The sequence below is a fragment of the Engystomops pustulosus genome, chromosome 5, assembly GCF_040894005.1.
Source record: "Engystomops pustulosus chromosome 5, aEngPut4.maternal, whole genome shotgun sequence".
In the NCBI taxonomy this organism is placed as follows: domain Eukaryota; kingdom Metazoa; phylum Chordata; class Amphibia; order Anura; family Leptodactylidae; genus Engystomops; species Engystomops pustulosus.
The window spans coordinates 67,058,046-67,078,024 of NC_092415.1; positions in this window are offsets into that span (position 1 = coordinate 67,058,046).

The following is a 19,979-nucleotide window of genomic DNA, read 5'->3' on the forward strand; positions in this document are numbered from 1 at the left end:
TTGAAGAGATACAGAGCTGTCAGTTAAAGAAGGAGACATGGTTCACTGCTAGCCTGGAAAAAAACTTGACTTTTCTATTCAGAGGTTGACTCATATAGCTGTAATTAACATGTGATATGGTGATATGGGGAATACTTTTAACCATTTACCAGCATGTATTACTGGTGTAAGGGGTGAAATTCTGCTGACAGGTCTTCTTTAATGAATAAACGGATCCAATGAGCTCGTACTGTAAAGTATCACTGTATGAGATATAGGTTTTACTGCATACTATTCTCTGTTAGCAGCACCTTTAGGATCTAGGTATTACTGCATACTATTTACTGACAGCAGTACCTTTAGAATCTGTACTATAGCAGCCTAATGCAGCTCTTCAGAATCCCCTAAAAATGGCAATTATTTCCACCTGTTCCTAAAAATAGCAGCATCTTCTCCATAATTAAGTGCCCTGAAGAGGGCAGTTTCTGTTTTTTGAGAAGTTCCTGCCTGTCTGACCCTTTAAGGAGCAGTAACATCTTCTTAGTCTGTCTCCTCTATGTAATGGCATCTGGACATTTAAGTCTGCTATTATGAAGTAGAATCATATGTCCAGCCCGAACAATCACAGGCATGCCAACACAGGACATGCCTGCAGTTTCTAAGGGGCAGCAAGTTGCTTGACTGGTTGCTCAGCAGTCAATCAAACAGCTTTGCTTTATATCCCCCAAATATGGACCCAGATAATGAACAGCAGTGTCATATTAAAATTACCAAGATATAAAAGGAATATAAGCACATACTGTTTATTCATCATGTCAGGAAAAAGAGTGCTAATAGTTGCAAGTTGACAAGCATGTGAAATGTATAAATAGCTACATAAATCTAACACATTCAGTAAAAAGTATAAGCATTATTATTGTATATATAGATGTAGCACAGCTAGTTAAATAATAAAAGTGCAGTCCATATCCCTGTATGGAAGAGCAAACATCAACGACACCTATGATCAAATGACCGGAGTACAGAGCAGCCCACCCATGGTGTAGAAGAATAGTGCTGGGACATGACTGACCCTGATGTGCGTTTCAACAGCAACAGGCCGTCTTCCAGGGGGTGAATTTGTGTGCTAAATCTGAGTCCAAAGATGTGCCAGATCCAGCTTTAGCCTCTGCGATCAATCTGGTGCATTGACATCTACATCTTGGACAGGATCAATGTGCCTCAACGTTTCCTATATTTTTAGCTTTCTAAGAAACTTTCACAACAAAAGAGCTTTCCCTATTAGGAAAACCCTACATGTCCTTTATGACCCCCATTCAATGAGGCAGAGCATAGAACAGGCTTCTCTCTCTTTCTCTGTACTCATATATTTTGCTTAGTAAAAGACTATGGGTTTCTGGAACTTTCCCTGGTTCCATGGAATTTTAGATATTAATTCTGTATCAATCATATGAAGAGGGATTCTCCACATAAGACCTTTCAATAGGGAAATAGAAAAAGAAATGATTGAATTGTCCCCAATAAACTGGGTATGAGAAACACTTCAGCTACCGTAATTCTTGAAAAATAACATTTGTGACATTGTATGTGCACCTTCTACTTTATTATATTTAGCACATAAAAGAATGTTAAACCTAAAAACTACTCTAAAAACTACAGCTTCAGCTTTTCACTTACATAATTTAAATCTGTCAAAGAATCGTTCATGCTGGAGTTAACATTTGTCAGTTTCTAATACAAGATACTTAGACAGATTACTACATACAGATGGAAGCAAGAACAGAAAAAAAGGTTTCATTGTTCCAGTTAAACCCTTAGAGAAATGCTACACGCTGGTCCAACTTACCCAGGCTTGTACGACAAATAATAGAAAACAATGCAGTTGTGGAGGTTTTTGTTCATGACGGGCCCTCAAAGCCGGGTAATCTAAAATATCTTTTATAGATATCAATCCACTCCTGTACATATCAATGTGATGAAAATGGTATAAAAATCAGACATTTATATTGTATTAAATTGTATTGTATTGTATGGCATTGTATTCCAGCATTACAAAGTGTATTATTTTGTTTGCCTTTTTTCCTTTTTGTCCTTGGGTTTAACTGTTAACTAACTTGTTTTTATCATAGTTTCAGCTAGAATTCTCTCTCGCAGGTAGAAGATCTAAAGAAGCTCCCAGATCAAACACAAAATCATTCATTAAGATGTATTGATAACTGCAATACTTCATCATTGAATTCTCTATTAAGGTATGTAGAAGATATTCACTGAAGCAGACAACCTATCTTCAAAATACCAATATACAATTATGCATACACGGTTTTATTCCAAGAAACTCATTGAAATTTGTATGTATTCATTAACTAGAAGGCTTTGCATTGTAGCTATGTAATACAAAATTTTTAGCAATTACTTTCGTTATTTTAATCAACATATGACTTTATTTAAAGGGAACCTGTCACCCCATTTTTAGTAAACAGTAAGTGGTGATTAACCCCTTAATTACCACCATATTGGGATTTGATGGCGGCTATTAAGTTTACTTCTCCTGACATGCCACCTTTATACGTTGATGAGTCAGAGGAAGATTGCAGATCCTAGTGTCCTGCAAGTGATGGCACTAACCTGGGACTCACACCTGGGATCGAAAAAAATAAATCTGGTCCCCCCTATTAGTTTAATGCTTCTGGATCAGGCCAACCCGACGGTGAACTTACTGGGTTATCCGATTCCTTTTGTGGTCCTGTGTATGCCTCAAGGCTGCCTGGTCCTCTGTTCATCAGAGTTCTGCCTCCTTGATGTTACTTACATTACATTGCAATACATTACAGTGTGTAAGGGCTTGTTGTTTTTTTTATAACAATCAATATATAAATAAAATAAAAGTCCCCTAATCACAACAGTTACATATAACAACCAAATAAAGTATTTAAAACACACAAAAAGTACATATTTGGAATTACCATGTCTGTATTTATCTGTACAATAAATCTAAAGCAATATTGAACCTGCATGGTGTGAAAAAAGAACACAAAAATTTCTGTAAAATACAATAATTTATCAAATACACTCACAAAAAATGTTCTAAAAATCTATCAAAAAAAGGTATGCACCCTAACATGATACGACAGAAAAGAACAACTCTTAATAATAAGCCAACCAGATTTCTCAACAGAAAAATACAGAAATGATGCACCTGGAAAGTTGTCTATAATAAAAAATGCAATCTTCTTCAATAGTGGTTTTGTGAATTTTTGTAAAATTTTGCAAAGATATGAAAAACTATATAAATGAGGTATCACTGTAATCATAGAGAACCAGAGAATAAAGATATAATATCATTTTTACGTTGGTGCTTGCTGTCATTCTATAGAAAGCTTCTGTGTTCGCTACTAATAAACAGAAACCTGACCATGGTCACACAGGTGCACGGCTTGTTATATCACAGAGAGTAATCAGAGCCGTGCACCTGTGTTTCTGTCCATTAATAGTATACATAGAATGACAGCAAGCAGAGATCTAAAAAGCTGAAAGGAATTGTAACAGAAATTATGTTGGAAAACTTTTTATCATAAAAAGAATTAGATTCATTTGCTGTCAAGGGCATACCCCTTTAAGCATATTGTGTGCACTAATATTGTGAATTTTTCACATTATTATATAAAACACAACCTTGCTGGCTTTCTGCTTTTCTTTTTAAAAGCCGTATTTGAACATTGCAATATCAGTATGTCAGAGTATTAGGTGCCTTTATTATACCTGAGACACCTCTTACTTCCTTTGAAGGAGCTGATTAATGGCCGGCTAAGAGTTAAAATGGCTTGTAGTAGTAGAAGAAATGATAAAATAAAAATAAATGACATAGAAAATAGCAAATCGTTTTCCTGATCAAAAAGTCCTCAGGAAAGAAAGTAGAGCAGTGTCAAAAGGCTGCATTTCAATCTAGGTCATTTATCTGCGGCGAGCAGTTTGCTGATTAGAGAAATAGGGACTATCACAGAGGTTGTTACTGCATCCAACCTGCCTTTGTGTTGCTTTAAAAAGGCTTCCTGTACGTATAATTATGATTTAATTGATCACACTATAATGAGATTCCAATCTTTAATCAGTTTTAATGCAATATTAGCCTATTTACATGTTGCTGAAGCTGCAATATGTTCTTTGTTTTTTTTTTTAGAGAGAATGCTAATTAAATTTGAATCAGCACTTTATGAAATATGCCGAAGCATATTTTAATTTAATTCACTTCTTGAGTGTGTATCATTAATGGCGCTGCCTTGTTTTCTCTGCCATTTTTATAAATACATTTCAAAATCCAAGCATATTTTATAGGTTTTGGTGTTAATGGCTTTACAGCCCCTAGTAGTTTCATAAGGCATTTATTTGGCTGAATATATTGTACCGTATCATTTATCATTATCAGACATATTACATTTTTATTTTTTTTTATAATTGAAAAACAGAAACTGATCTGGTCTATGTGCTTGCCTGTAGTCGTTGTAGTTGTTAGAAACTGATCTGGTCTATGTGCTTGCCTGTAGTAGTTGTAGTTGTTAGAAACTGATCTGGTCTATGTGCTTGCCTGTAGTAGTTGTAGTTGTTAGAAACTGATCTGGTCTATGTGCTTGCCTGTAGTAGTTGTAGTTGTTAGAAACTGATCTGGTCTATGTGCTTGCCTGTAGTAGTTGTAGTTGTTAGAAACTGATCTGGTCTATGTGCTTGCCTGTAGTAGTTGTAGTTGTTAGAAACTGATCTGGTCTATGTGCTTGCTTGTAGTAGTTGTAGTTGTTAGAAACTGATCTGGTCTATGTGCTTGCCTGTAGTAGTTGTAGTTGTTAGAAACTGATCTGGTCTATGTGCTTGCTTGTAGTATGTGTAGTTGTTAGTCTATGTAGTCGTGGATAATTGTTAGATTGCTGGAGGTCTGCATAATGGGACCCTCAGCAATGACAAGACAGAAAAGGAAAATCTTCATGAATCCTGCAAATAAAGCACCATTACACCTGCCGGACAGTCTCTCCATTCATTCTTATGGGGCAGCTGTTGATCACAGTTCTGGCAACCCCATAAAATCACTAGATGTATGTTTAATAGTTTCCTAGTAGCAAGCAGAAGTAGATATGGTTGATAAAAGACATTGGGGCTCATTTACTAGAGGTCCGAACGCCGCACTTTCGTCGGGTTTCCCAAATATTTTTCTTTTGCCCTGAATTGCCCCAGGTTTTTGGCACGCGCGATCGGATTGTGGCGCATCGACGCAGCTTGCATGTAACAGAAATTGGGGGGCGGGCCATCAGACAACTCGACAGATACGGACAAACCGTGGAATTTAAAAAAGGAAAAGTGTCGCAAGATCAAGCACTCATATGCACCTGGAACAAGCAGGCGAACTCCGGCGGACCTCGGCGCAGCAGCGACACAGGAAGGAACTTGGACGCACTATGTTAGTGAATCGCTCCGGATGTCGGACAATGCACCGCAGGATCGCGTCAGGACCGGATAAGTAAATCTGCCCCATACTGTAGGTCCAATCAATAAATTGTACCATTTTGATCCAGAGGAAGGTAAAATAAAACTACAATTTCCTCAAATTAAGGAAAGATTCCTTCCTGACCACAAGTATGGAATAGCATCAAATTAACAAAATGTCTTGTGCCTATAATTTATGATATTTATGTTTGCAAGAAAGGCGTGTAGGTCCCTGATAAACATGTACAAATTATTAGCCATAACAACCTCCTGCAGAACTGAGTTCTATAGTCTGACTGCTCTTACAGCAAAGAACCCTTCCTATGATGATGGTGCAACTGCCTCTGCTCTAGGAGTAGAGGATGCCCCCTTATCCTGGTCACAGGTTATTTAATTTCTAATTATATTCTAGGCTGCCTATCCCATTAATAAGCCTGGTTGCTTGTTCATCCCTTTTCTCTTTATACACTGATACTAAAACTGTACACAATATTCCATCAGTGGTCTGACCAGTGATTTGTAAAAGGGCAAAACTAAGTCCTTATTGTGAGCATCTATGCCAGGGGTGTCCAAACTTTTTACACAGGGAGCCAGTTTACTGTCCCTTAGACTGTTGGAGGGTTGGACTATAAAATAACTATGAACAAATCCCTCTGCACACTAATCATATCTTAGCTAGATAAGAACCCCTCAGTAATCTATTAAAAGGGCCTCTTCCGCCACACCACCTCAGGAAGCAATGAAGGGATAGCCCCTACTCCCCTTCCGTAAGGCATTAGATAGGAGGGCCTCCACTTCCACATACGTGTATACGTTAGATAGGGCCCCACTGAATATAGCATACATATACGTACTCCTGCTCACTATTTACTATCTCCCCATAATACAGCCCCCCAGAAATACAGCCATATACAGCCACCAAACCCCAGTAATACAACTATATACATCTGCCAACTACCCCCAGTAATACAGCTATATGTAGCTACCACCCCCCTCCCCCGGTAATACACCTACCTACAGCCGCCAACTTCCCCAGTCATACATCTATATACAGCTGCCAACCCCCAGTGATACATCTACAAACATACGCCAACCCCCCCCCCATAACACAGTCCCCAACAGTCCCCAACTCCCTAGTATTGCGTCAATATACAGTTGCAATCCACCTTGTAATATAGCTATATACAGCCTTCCCACTGTAATACATCTATATACAGCACCAACCTACCAGTAATACATCCACATACAGCTGTAACCTCCCAGTAATAAATCTATATACAGCCGCCAACCCCCCAGTAATACATCTACATACAGCCACCAACACCCCCCAGTAATACAGCTATATGTAGCCTTCCCCCAGTAATACTCCTACATACAGCCCTCAACCTCCCAGTAATTACATCTATATACAGCCGCTAACTCCCCAGTAATATACCTACATACAGCCCTCAACCTCCCAGTAATTACATCTATATACAGCCACTAACTCCCCAGTAATACACCTACATACAGCCACCTCACTCCCAGTAATACATCTACATACAGCAGCCTCACCCCCAGTCATACATCTATAAACAGGCACCTCACCCACCCCAGTAATGCAGATATATACTTACCATGACCCCTACATGGTAACATACATGGTAACATACATTTCCCCCAGGTTTAGCTCCCAGGGACTAGGAAGCATGTGCGCAGCTAGCTGTCACTGTGAGCTGGCTGTCCCTGCTAATAGCTCCCAGTTCCTGGGAGTGACAGTCATCTCAGTGTCTGGGAGTGCCATCAACACATTGCCACATATTTCAGAGACTTTGGAAAAATCTAGGCACACAACATCTACTGTCAGGTCCAGTCTAGAACTTACTCCCTCATGGAAGCTGATCAGGTTAGTCTGATAAGACTGATCGCTTGTAGATCCATGCTGATGCTGTGTTTTAAAGTTATTGTCTACTGATACTACCTCAATTATATTTCTTCCCATTCAATGTTAAACTCACAGGTCAGTTGCTTTTGTGCTTACTACAATGCTACTGTATTACTCTATGTATTTGCAGCTATTCTGCTATTGGAGAGGTGCCCGTATAATGGAGTCAGCTAAGAAATGTTTCCTAGAATGAATACGCAGTGGATTGTGAAAAGTATTTTTTTCTATTTCAGTGCCAAATATGTTTTGAGGTTATACTCACTTCACAATGATATAAGCTTGGCAAGATATAGTGCACCGAAACAGCATGTTTATAAAAATATAAAATATAAGGCAAAGTGGAAAACTTTGTACCAGCCATTTTGCATTGATGTATAGAGGGAACCTATGGGGTCAAGTTTCTCAGTGTTCAAGTGTTTCTTGAACTACTGAGCCATGTTCAGGCAAAATATTGGGGTGATTTGACTTAATTTAGTGTGTTTATAAAATCAGGAAACACATCAATAACTTGTTAATCTTGAATAACTATCATGAAGGGTTTGGTTTCCAAAATGTGATCACTCAGGGTATACTCTGTTCTGGTATCTTGGGGGCTTTGCAAATATAGCATACCTTATATACTTGAGTATGAGCCAACCCAAGTAAGCTGAGACCCCTAATTTTACCACCAAAAACTGGGAAAACCTGTTGACTTGAGTATAAGCCGACGGTGGGAAATGCATTGGTCAAAGTCTCTCAGTATATAGCCAGCCAGCCCCCTCTAGTATATAGCCAGCCCCCAGTAGTATATAGCCAGCCATCCACCAGTAGTATATAGCCAGCCCTCAGTAGTTTATAGCCAGCCCCCAGTAGTATATAGCCATCCCTCAGTAGTATACAGCATGCCAGCCTCCTGTAGTATATAGGCAGCCAGACCCCAGTAGTTGCAGACAGCCCCAAGTAGTATACAGCCAGCCTGCCCCCATGTAGCATACAGCCAGCCAGCCCCATGTAGTATACAGCCAGCCAGCTCCATGTAGTAAACAGCCAGCCCCATGTAGTATACAGCCATCCCCATGTAGTATACAGCCAGCAAGCCCCATGTTGTATATAGCCAGCTGCCATGTAGTATACAGCAAGCCAGCCCCATGTAGTATACAGCCTGCCCCGATGTAGTATACAGCCAGTCAGCCCCATGTAGTATACAGCCAGCCAGCCTGCAAAAAAATAAACTTACATACTCACCCTCCGGCGCCTGATCCTCGGCGTGGCTCCTGGCGGCTCCTCCTTAGCCTTCTCTCTGATGTATCAGTGTCAACTACGTCATCATAGTGTGCGCCAGCCAGCAGATCGCAAGGAAGCGTCTCTGCTGGTTAATACAGCAGAGGGAAGACCGAAGAGGAGCTGCTGGAGGGTGAGTATGTAAGTTTATTTTTTAATTGACTCTTGTATAAGATGAGGTGAGGTTTTTCAGCACATTTTTTTGTGCTGAAAAACTTGCCTTTTACACGAGTATATACGGTAATGCCTGAAAACTATTCCAGCCAAATCTGGCCTCCATAGGCTAAATTGTGTTCTCTCCCTTCAAATGCCCTGTTGTGTTCCCTTACACCAGTTTACATCAATATATTAATATAATAGATATTAATGTAGTTAGGGGAGAATTTACATTGTCTACTTAAATCTCCTATTAAAAAACTAAAATTTAGAATAAAGAAACATTTTATTTTAAAAAAACCTAGTTTAAAAACTGTTGATACTAAATATTCAGTATACTTCTCAATAATTTCAGTGGGTGTTGTAGTAACTTTTTATGGGTTTCCATCAAGGCTTCCTAAAAGGCACCATAATATGAGAAAACTTTTCCAGGAAAATCTGCACTCTAAAAGCAAAAAAATGTTTTCATTTGTTGTATTACAGCAGTTTATATTCAGATGTGCAGGGCTGCCATCAGGTGGGATTTACTCTCGGTCCAAGAAGGAGAAAGTGCCTGCAGTCACAGAAAACCTGCCTCCCTTATTGGAGTGATGGGGCACGCACTGTTCACCATGTGCAGACTGTTTTTATTTTCAACTATTTTTGTAGGCCCCTAGGCTATTGAGCCCTAGGTGATCTAGGTGATAAAATAATACTTTGCAGCATACTGGCAATATTTTGGATCTGTATTAGACCCTCCCTTTCATAGTGTTTACTACAGCATATGTATTTGGTAATCTTTGTTCTGTTACTGTATGTATGAAGTTATCGTTGATCTGGTGACAAATCTCTATTGTTATTTTGTTTCTAGTAACATATCTTTGTTGTACTCTTGGCTCTGGTACTATATCTATACAGTAGCATTGGTTCCAGTTCTATTTCTGTGTACAAAACTTGGTTCTGGTACTAACTATGGAGTAATCTTGGTTCCATTCATGTATTAAACTTACATATTGTTATATACTGTATCTATTTAGTAATTGTGGTCCCGATACTCATTCGATGTAGTAATATTAGTTTTGATACTATATTTATGTACCAGTTTGGTTCTGGGCTGTATCTTTGTAGAAAGATTCTGGAAAACCACTGGCATCAGTGCAGCAATTGTGCAATTGGTCACCTGCCACTTCTGGTTAGAATGGAATTTGCTTACATTATGGATGAGGATGCGGACAATGAAAGGCTTTAGAAGGCCCTGATGAAGTTGATTCAGGGACATCGTCTGGGCCAGTTGAGGTCACTGATTGGCTGCAGCAGGTCCTTTGAATTGTTGTGTTTTATACAATAAGATTTAGATTTACAGTATTTTATCACAATAATCAGGTACCAGAGTTTAGTACTAAAGTCAAGATCTCTCCACCTCAGAATGTCTCCTACACTGTGATTGATATCATGTACTGGACTGTTTAGTGATATCTCTGGATGCAGGACCATCAATTACAGTGAAGGGGTGTGGCAGGGAGCTTGACGTCAGTATTAAACTCTCCGCCTTGACTTTATATAACCATTTAACATCTTACTTCAAAGTTGATATTCTTTATGATGCCATCACACCAGGTCATAAAAGAAACCTGATCAAGGAGGTGTTCAGATAAATTAAATACAAAAAACACTGCAGCAAAAAAGGAAAAACTAAGATAAACCTCCATTGTCTATGAAAACTGATTTAACTGATTTACACATACTGTTAACATACTATTTGGACTGTGTTCACATTGAAGTTTATTGAATAGAGGAGGGATTATAACTACATTGTGCAGTAAGGAAATTGAAATATTGCACTAGAATGATAACACCATTACAATTATTTTGGACATTGCAAAGCAAGCACTTTCAACTTTTTGGCACTTATGAGTTGTAATATCACTTACTAACTTTTTGTTTGAAACTGATTTTATCATGAGATACTGGAGAACTATTTTTAACACTGTCTAGCATTGCCAAGAGGTGCCCTTTGGACTTAACAGAAGTAGAGTCAGCTCAGCTGTCAAAGAAACAATGGGAAGAATAGGACTATGCCAATGCCAATTAAAAAGGGGGCAGCATTTACATATATTTAGGAACCTTTCTATACAATTTAAGCAGGGCACACCAGGTGGTACTTGCCACATTAAAGAAATGAGAAGTCAATATTCTGAGATAATTAGCAGGATGACAAGCAGTTGGTTGCATTATTTTTTTTTTTTTACAAAGCTGACACTTGACTGTATTAAGTATGAAAAATAGCATGGAGTCAAAGTGCCAAGGCAAGCATTTTTTGTCCATTAAGAGTGACTTTAAAGGATATTTATGAATTCGAAATATCTATTTTATCAACTATACAATTACATTTTATTTTAAAACCCATTTTTAAGATCTAACACTGATTCTAATGTTTTCCAGTGATATATACTTTACAATTAGTGAATCAGATTTTCCAGGAAAGCGGAAATGCCAATATTTATAACTAACTTCCAGTAAAAAAAAAATAATTAAAGACTCAATTACATTTTTGGCAAAAAAATAATTTTTACATGAAAAGAAATGATTGTTAATGTTTGCTGTTCAGTTATTGAACAATGATAGGTGGTATGTTACAATGATATGTGTTTTTCTTAAAAGTATGGTTTTTAAAAATTTGGAATAACCCACCGACAGCATAGTTTCATTGAAAATAGAATAAAAACTCTTACTGACCTGTTAAGGGGTCCCCTTCCCTATAGTACTATAGGTGGTGATCAGTCTTAAATGTTTGAGTTCATGATGGACTGCATGTAGTGACAGAACATGCAATGTACGCATAAAAGGTGAGCCAATTACAAGCCTGAGCAGAGATCAAAAGCTTATTCTAATGCTGTGAGTTCTTTTTGATATAAAACCTGCCATTTTTTACAGAATTAAAAAAAAATTCTACAAAAGACAAGCCAAATCATTGATACAGTATGGAAATTTTCTTTGTATTCTGATTTTTTCATCCACAGGCTGTGTGATTGTGTCCTAATACGTGTAGCAGGAGTTACCTCTACTTGTTCTTCCAAAGTGAAAGGGTCACTGTAGGCAAAAACAAAAAATGTAACCTTTGAGTAAAGTTATTATTATTATTTCTTTATAGAACACCATTAATTCCTTCATGCTAGACAATCAGTAAGGGGTTCACATACATTACATGAAGACAAAAAGTACAGTGATCTTGAATAAGTGGGGGGAGGACTCTGCCTGTGAGGAAGAGAGATCGAGACATGAGGTAAGGGAACAGAGCAGTTATTGTGTGTTGTATGCAATCTTAAACTGGTGGGTTTTCAGGTTACCTTTGAAGGTTGTGAACATTTTGGTAGAGAGTTCCAGAGTACGGGAGAAGTCCTGGAGACAGTTGTGAGAAGAGCGGATGGTAATAGAGTGAAACAGAAGGTCCGGTGAGGAACAGAGATTACATGTGGGACAGTATGAGCTACTGTGTTCATGGATGTATGGAGGGGACAGGTTGCACCTCCACTTACCAACTGTTCTTGACTGCATCAGGTGCCAATATTACACGGTAGTAAAGCAGAAGGTTCTGCCCAAATATTGTAGCTCTGCCCACAATTACTTTAAACTCCACTGATTTGACATCCATGATAATATCTTGAGAATAGGTCATCAATATTCAAATACTCCACAAGACCCAGACAACCATGACAAACATGATACTAGGTTTTACCCTGCTAGACTACTATTCCCCCCAGGTAGGGAATCTCCCTGAAAGTCAGGCAAATATGACTCTTCTTGACTCATTTTCAGGTTTAGTAGTTGGGGAGGTAGTGTATATTCAGAAACCCCTATCCTTTGTTCTGTAGCCCCTAGAAATATGCTTTTTGTGTCATACTAAAGAAAATTCTATCATCTTCACATCCCAGTATCATATAGCTTTGTGAGCTACAGAACCAGAGATGTAGGCAGCTACATAGTTGGAAATGCGAGTGGCAGATAAAGATCTTGTTGCAACCTATTTTTTAACTGCCTGTATTTCGGTTTCCGTAGAGCTCAGAACCATATGATGAGTTTCTTATCTTTAATATGAAACAAAAACATTTGCCTGACTTTAGGATGAGATGTTCTATAGATAAACAGATGAGATATTATATAAAAGAGGGAATTCTATAAAGGACATTTAAAACCTCCTTAAGCAGACAGGAAGTTGAGTGGGGTTAAACCTAGTGACAGGTTCCTTTTATCAGTTTCTATCAGTTTCTACGCCAACTCAGCATTTTGTAGAATACTTTTTTAGCTTTCACTTTCTTTTTCCCAGAGAGATGTCATGAAAATATATAAATATTTATTTTTTATGAGAATGCGCTTCAGTAAACAGGAGCTTAGGACATAATGTATGCTCCCTGTCATTACACAACCCCACTCCTTTACACAATAAATGGCATCTCCCATAGTATGGGGGTGTATGAAGATGAAATCATATGCATCAGCAGACAAAATTATTTGCAAAACAAAATAAACAGAATAATCTCTAAAATGACAGATAACTATGAAAAAAGGAAATGTATGTCTGTAAAACTTATCAAGTGCTCCTAATACTTCTGGGGTGATTTGGGATCTGGTAGTCTCCCTTTAAGTAAGTATGGGGATAAAATGGATTTTGGATTTTACACTTCTGTCTGGATTGTACTTTTAATATTGTAATATTACATTTTTCTTAGTTTAAAGCAAACCTTACAGTCAGTGGGTATTAGCTTTGTGCTGCCAAATTATTTCTAGCAGACAGAGGTAGGAGCAAGAGCCGGAGGAGCAGGGGGTGTGTTACAAGGGCTTGTGCTCTATTTACATAAAGTTAAACATTAATGTATCACCTTAGTAAACATACTAATTTATTAACACTGCTTCATATCAGTCAAAAAAATGATTGGTAGATTTCCTTTTAGTACCTGTTAGTAGAAAGTAGAAAACAATGCCAGTATGTTGTCAAAGAGTTTAACACCTTCCAGATTATGCTTTCATGAGGTGAAGTGCTAAGGACTGAAGTCAAGCTTTCCCAATCTCAGATCCTGTCCTCCACTATGAATACATAGTGCACCAGACTCCATGGATGTCAGTTAGTGATGTCCCTTGATTTGGGAATATCTTGACTTCAGATATATGGTCTCCATCCATGTGACTTTCTACATCCGATTTACATCTTATTTTCTGGATGATGCCTCCAAACTGGGCAATTACAGAATCATCATTTCAAAGGTGTTTACTGCTTTGCAGGACATATTATTAATAGGATAAAAAGTGATACCAATTTACCAATATAATTTTTGTATCAATTCCTTACTGTTTTCTAAATTAATGCCGTGCACATGGGTGACCATGGACATATTTCTATCCATTGAAAGTAAACATAGAAGCTTTCTATCGAAGGACAACAAGCTGAGATTTCCGAAAATGTAAGGAATTGATGCACAAAGTATATTAAAAAAAATTGTGTAACGACAATAGTGCTTTAAGGCTGAATATTAAACTAGTTTTTTTATTCATATGGCACAAATAGGTGTTTGATTAGGACTGCATAGATTGTACATACATACCAAGTGTTTCATATTCTGTGATTTGTAAAACTATAGATAATTTATTATTATATAAGGCCCTTGAACAAGCATATCTCTGCGATGTCTTAGAGTCATAGAGTATATAAAAAATACAACACATGCTTTAATAAATAGATATAACATCTCTTCCTTCTTATAGTATACACTCTTCCTACACATTTGGTAGAAATGCTTAGAGTTTCCTCCTTATAACCAGCTTAAAATTTAAGCAAGACATATAATCTTTAGCAACCTTAAGATGCGGTAGAAATATATTAAGTGTCTCTTTATACAGAATACATTTTCCACCTTTGAAATGTTCTAAAAGTTTTGGATCACGGTTCATTAGCCTCTTTGTATTTCTGGGAATGAGCTGCATGAACAATGACATTTTTTATATCACAACTATTTTTAATTTCCATTTATGAACCTTAGTATTAAATCTGTAAGCACCTATAGCACCATTTTATTACTTATATTCCATACATTTCAATTATTTTATATTACCCTTGTGCAGTGATGAAGGACTCTTTAGCTCAAAGGATGAGATTTCAGTGTATTTTCCTGAAAAGTCAATTTAGGTAAAGGGTAGTAAAACAGGACATTTTATAGAGCAGTTCACCTATTGGATCATAAGAACTCTTTTCCATATGCATTGACATATCTGGGTGTTTTAAGCAATAGTAAATTTTATGGTCAAACAAATGTATCATAATGTAAGCACATCATAGCCACATATATTTTCAAGTACCTGAACAAAGATAAGTGAGCAACTCTCCAAACTTAAAAAAATAATAAAAATATTCTTTATGTAGTCATCTCACTCTTTTATTAAATTGTACTACTGATATAGTAAACTATTTTAATAAGCTGTAAAGAAATAATGTGGATGCTGAGCATTCATTTCTCTCATTCAGTATACAGCTTTAGAAGCAAAGCAATAAAAGAAATCTACCATCTTTCATTTCAAAAAGTAACACTCCTGTTTGGTTAACAACTTACTGTGAAAATATTCAACCTTAATCCGTTATGTAGAAAACAGATATAAGCGCCGGCATATGAAAATGTTACAGCCCCTTCTATGCAGCCTGATACATTAAGATGCTATTGCTCTGACTAATTATCTTTAATAAAGACAAGCAGATGAAAGAGGAGAAACAGACATTTGGGGAGGCTAACTTTAAAGGAAATCTACCACTTGCTTTCATCCATTATGAAGCAAATATACCTTGAGAATGCTGTAGCTACACTGATGCAGAAACATATTCAGATTTGCAGCCTTTCACGTGGCCTGAAGTCAGGGCCGCATCTGCCATGAGGCGAGATGAAAATCTCGCTTCAGGCGGCAGAATGCGGGTCCCTGTAAAGGACGGCGAAATTCGCCGCTCTAAAGTGGGCGATTCGGGCGTCCATTAACGCCCGAATCGCCCACCAGCTAAATAAATCGCGCCTGTGTCTTAAAGAGACAGGCGCGATTTATATGCGGAGCGACGCAGCGCCTTTCCGGCAGCTGCGTCGCTCCGTTCTAAGCAGTGACACAGGCGTCATGACGGCATGCCGCCTGTGTCACTGTGCGGAGCCGCGTCTCACAGGAGAGCCGCGTGAACACCGGAGCCGTGGCGAGGGAGCAGCTGCCTGCAGGTGAGTATGATTTTTATTATTTTTCATGTATTTAATTAATTGTGGCTAATAATTAATACTGCGGGGGGGGGGGCTATATATATCATATGGGGCCAGAATTATTTTAAACTGGGGGGGGGGGATCATGGAATGCTATTTTATTTGGGGCTATAATTATTTCTTTATTACTGGGGGGGATGCAATATATATTTATATTATTTGGGTCTATACCGTAATTATTTTATACTGGGGGGAATGCTATATATATATTATTTGGGGCTATGATTGTTTAATACTAGGGGGATGCTATAGATATTATATGGGGCCAGAATTATTTTATACTAGGGGCGGGGGGGGTTCTGTATATTTTATTTGGGGATTTGGAGCTATAATTATTTTATACTGGGGGGGCGCTATATATATAATTTGTGGCTATAATTATTTTATACTGGGGGGGATGCTATAGATATTATTTGGGGCTATAATTATTTTATACTGGGGGGATGCTATATATATATTATTTGGGGCTATAATTATTTTATACTGGGGTGGGATGCTATAGATATTATTTGGGGCTATAATTATTTTATACTGGGGGGGGTGATGCTATAGATATTATTTGGGGCTATAATTATTTTATACTGGGGGGGGTGATGCTATAGATATTATTTGGGGCTATAATTATTTTATACTGGGGGGGGTGATGCTATAGATATTATTTGGGGCTATAATTATTTTATACTGGGGGGGGGATGCTATAGATATTATTTGGGGCTATAATTATTTTATACTGGGGGGGATTTAGTATATATTATATGGGGCCAGAATCATTTTATACTGGGGGGTGCTGTATATATTATATATCACTATATCACTAAGCTGGGGGGATGTATATGGGATACAGTATATTACTATGCTGGGGGGGGGCTGTATATCGGGTACAGTATATTACTTAGCTGCAGGGGCTGTATATGGGATACAGTATATTATATGTATATAGATTTTATCCCTATATAATGAAGGGATGTGTTATATGTGGGGTAGCGTGCGGTCAGTTGTGATGTGAGGGTTATATATTATTTAGGAGCACAGTGTTGTTATCCAGGAGACTTTATACTGTAAGTGACTGTGGTATTTTTAGGGACGCCGGGTGGAGATGCTGCACGGAGCTGAAGATATCTGCCCGTGAATTCAGAGCAGTGATACGTCATGGATTGGAGAACCCGGAATAAAGTCGTCCTGATGGAAGAGATTGTCACCTATAAGGTACTAGATGCCACTAATGACTCCCAGAACCTGTAGTCAGTCACACAGTGTCAGGGAGCTGTCTGTAGGGTTGTTAATTGTTAGTAAAGTTTAAGGATTTACTTAACAGGGAGTGGGGGGGCAGCATTTTAATATTCGCCTCAGGCAGCAAATATGCTAGAATCGGCCCTGCCTGAAGTCTCCCTAGTGTTCCTTTCAACTCTGTATGCACAATTTTTTTCATTAATTCCTTTATCTCCACCTGTGTCAAATGTGCCTCAATACACTTTCTCCATTTTGCAAAAAAAAAAAATGCTTGTTCTCCATGTCAGGATTTATTTTTTAGAACAGAAATATTCTGTGAGGGAGGAAAACTGGGGAGGCTGTTGGCAGATATAGTTCACAAGCAGCAGGAGAAACGGGGAATTGAAAGGATTCAAAAAGGGGATGGAGTTATTGTTGAGGAATCAGATGATATAATGAAAACATTCTTTAAATTCTACTCTAACTTATATACTGCACAGTTAGAAGTGGAGGATATGGAGATTGCAGACAACAGATAAAGCACAGGTTAACATTACTTAAATTTAGTTATTACAATAAATTGGCTGTTCCCTCTATTCACTTACATTACAGACTTACGCTGCATTCACACAAATGTATGTCAGGCTGGCATACGTACACCGCGATGAAGAGGAGGAGGGGTGGCCCCTCCTCTCTCCATAGCGATGCATGGCCCATGGCACCATAATATAGGGAGAGATAGGACATCTAGGACACTATCTTTTCCCCTTGTGCAGAGCGATACGGTGCCGCACATGTGTGGCACCATATCACATGGTGTGGCCATTGGCGTCTATGGGTGACGTATGTACAGCCGCAAGCTTGCGGACGTTTATACGTCCCCCCAATGGTCGTGTGAATTCAGCCTTAGAAGTTATCACATCAGACTAACGGGTTGAGCCAGTTATGTTATTTAGTCCTACATCTATATGTGAACCAAATACACCTCTCCGACTTACTTTAAGGCAGAGATAATTGCAGAACTTTTCAGGCAATAAATACTGTTTCAGGGAACAGAAGTCTGGGGTCTGATAGACTTTCATTTGCAACTCATAGAAGTTAAGAGGATGTGTTACTGCCTATTCCATTGGAAGTGTGGAATTGATAATATGGGTCTCCCAAAATCACTAATGGAGGCCACTATCATTTTCATCTCAGAAAAGGAGAAGAATTTGTTACCATGCCAGTCTAGGGTCATACAAAAACCTGAGGCTGTCTAATTTAAATTCATTCATTACAATGTGCAATATGCACATTGTAATAAATGATGTATAAAATACCAATATACTGCCATACTAAGATGAGAGGCAGGAGAGAAAATGGGAGTGCTAAAAGGGATGTTAAAGTCTCCCATGATGATGGTTGGAATGTCACTTTATAGAAAGTGAGGGGGCCAACAGGCTATACCATCCTTCCAGCTTACCCTACCAGTTCCTTGACCACTTTGGTCAAGGAACAGTTAGGGTAAGCCGGGAGGAAGGTATACTACAGCCACACGAAGAGAGAATGGGTGGAAAGGTCTGAACCTCAAACAATGAGAAAGTGAGAGAAGGTACAGGAGAAATGACCAGGAAGGTGCAACATGGAGAGAGTATTATGCCTACCTCTCCTCCATGTCTATTCTCAGGTGTGGAGCAGTGGGAAAAGTAAGCCGCCATAAGACAAAGCTGCATAATATAGGGTGGAGTGATCCTTTCACTGGAAGGTTAAGTGGAAATTCAGATTTAGAGAGGAGTAGATCTTAAACATTTATGTAATGCTTCAGTAGCCAGGGGCAGGATTAATAATTCTTTCACTGATAGCATTATGCCGTTGAGGGGCACCCGACAGGGATGCTAACTCTCTTTGTTGCTTTTACAATATTTATAGCATTAATTTAGCAGCATTAATTAGAGCAGATGAAAACATTAAAGGAATTGGCTGTGAGGGGGCTACAGATAAAATTTTGCTTTATGCTGATGATATTTTATTATTTAGAATGATTCAGCAACATCAGTGTCTAAGGCAATACAGGTTATTCAGGTTAGATGTTAAATGTTAACAGACAACTGTGATGATGTTGGATGAATGGTGCTTAAACCTCATCGGTGTATGGGCTTCCTAGGACTAAAGATCTTTGTAAAAGTAGAGTAGTTTGTGAAATTAAACATAGTACACACCATATCAAAAATAAGATCTCAATCAGCTATTTGGGTGAAATTACCTTTATTTAGGGCAGATCTTCTTAACCCCTTACCAACGTGTGATGTATCTGTCGGCTGCGGGTGTAAGGAGAGGGCTCATGGCCTGAATCCTCTTCCAAACGAGGTGGGCGTTTGCTGCATATTTCTTGCACCTGTAAATGTCTGGCATTTCAATTCTGGCTGCGCGTGGGTGCCGCCATATTGGATTTTATTGCCTCCCCTGCAAAGTCATGAGAGGGCGGCGATTGGTTTCCATGCAAATCTTATGTCATACATAGACCCGAGGCTGTCTAATTTAAATTCATTCATTACAATGTGCGATAAACACATTGTAATAAATGATGTATAGTCAAAATATACTGTCATTCTGCCATATACTGCAACCCAAAATATCCCATCCATCAAAATATAATAACTTTTCTTGTAACGAAAAACAGCGCCCAAAGTCAAATATGCCACTTTTTGCAATTTTTAAAAATATAAAAAATTCTATAAAAAGTGATC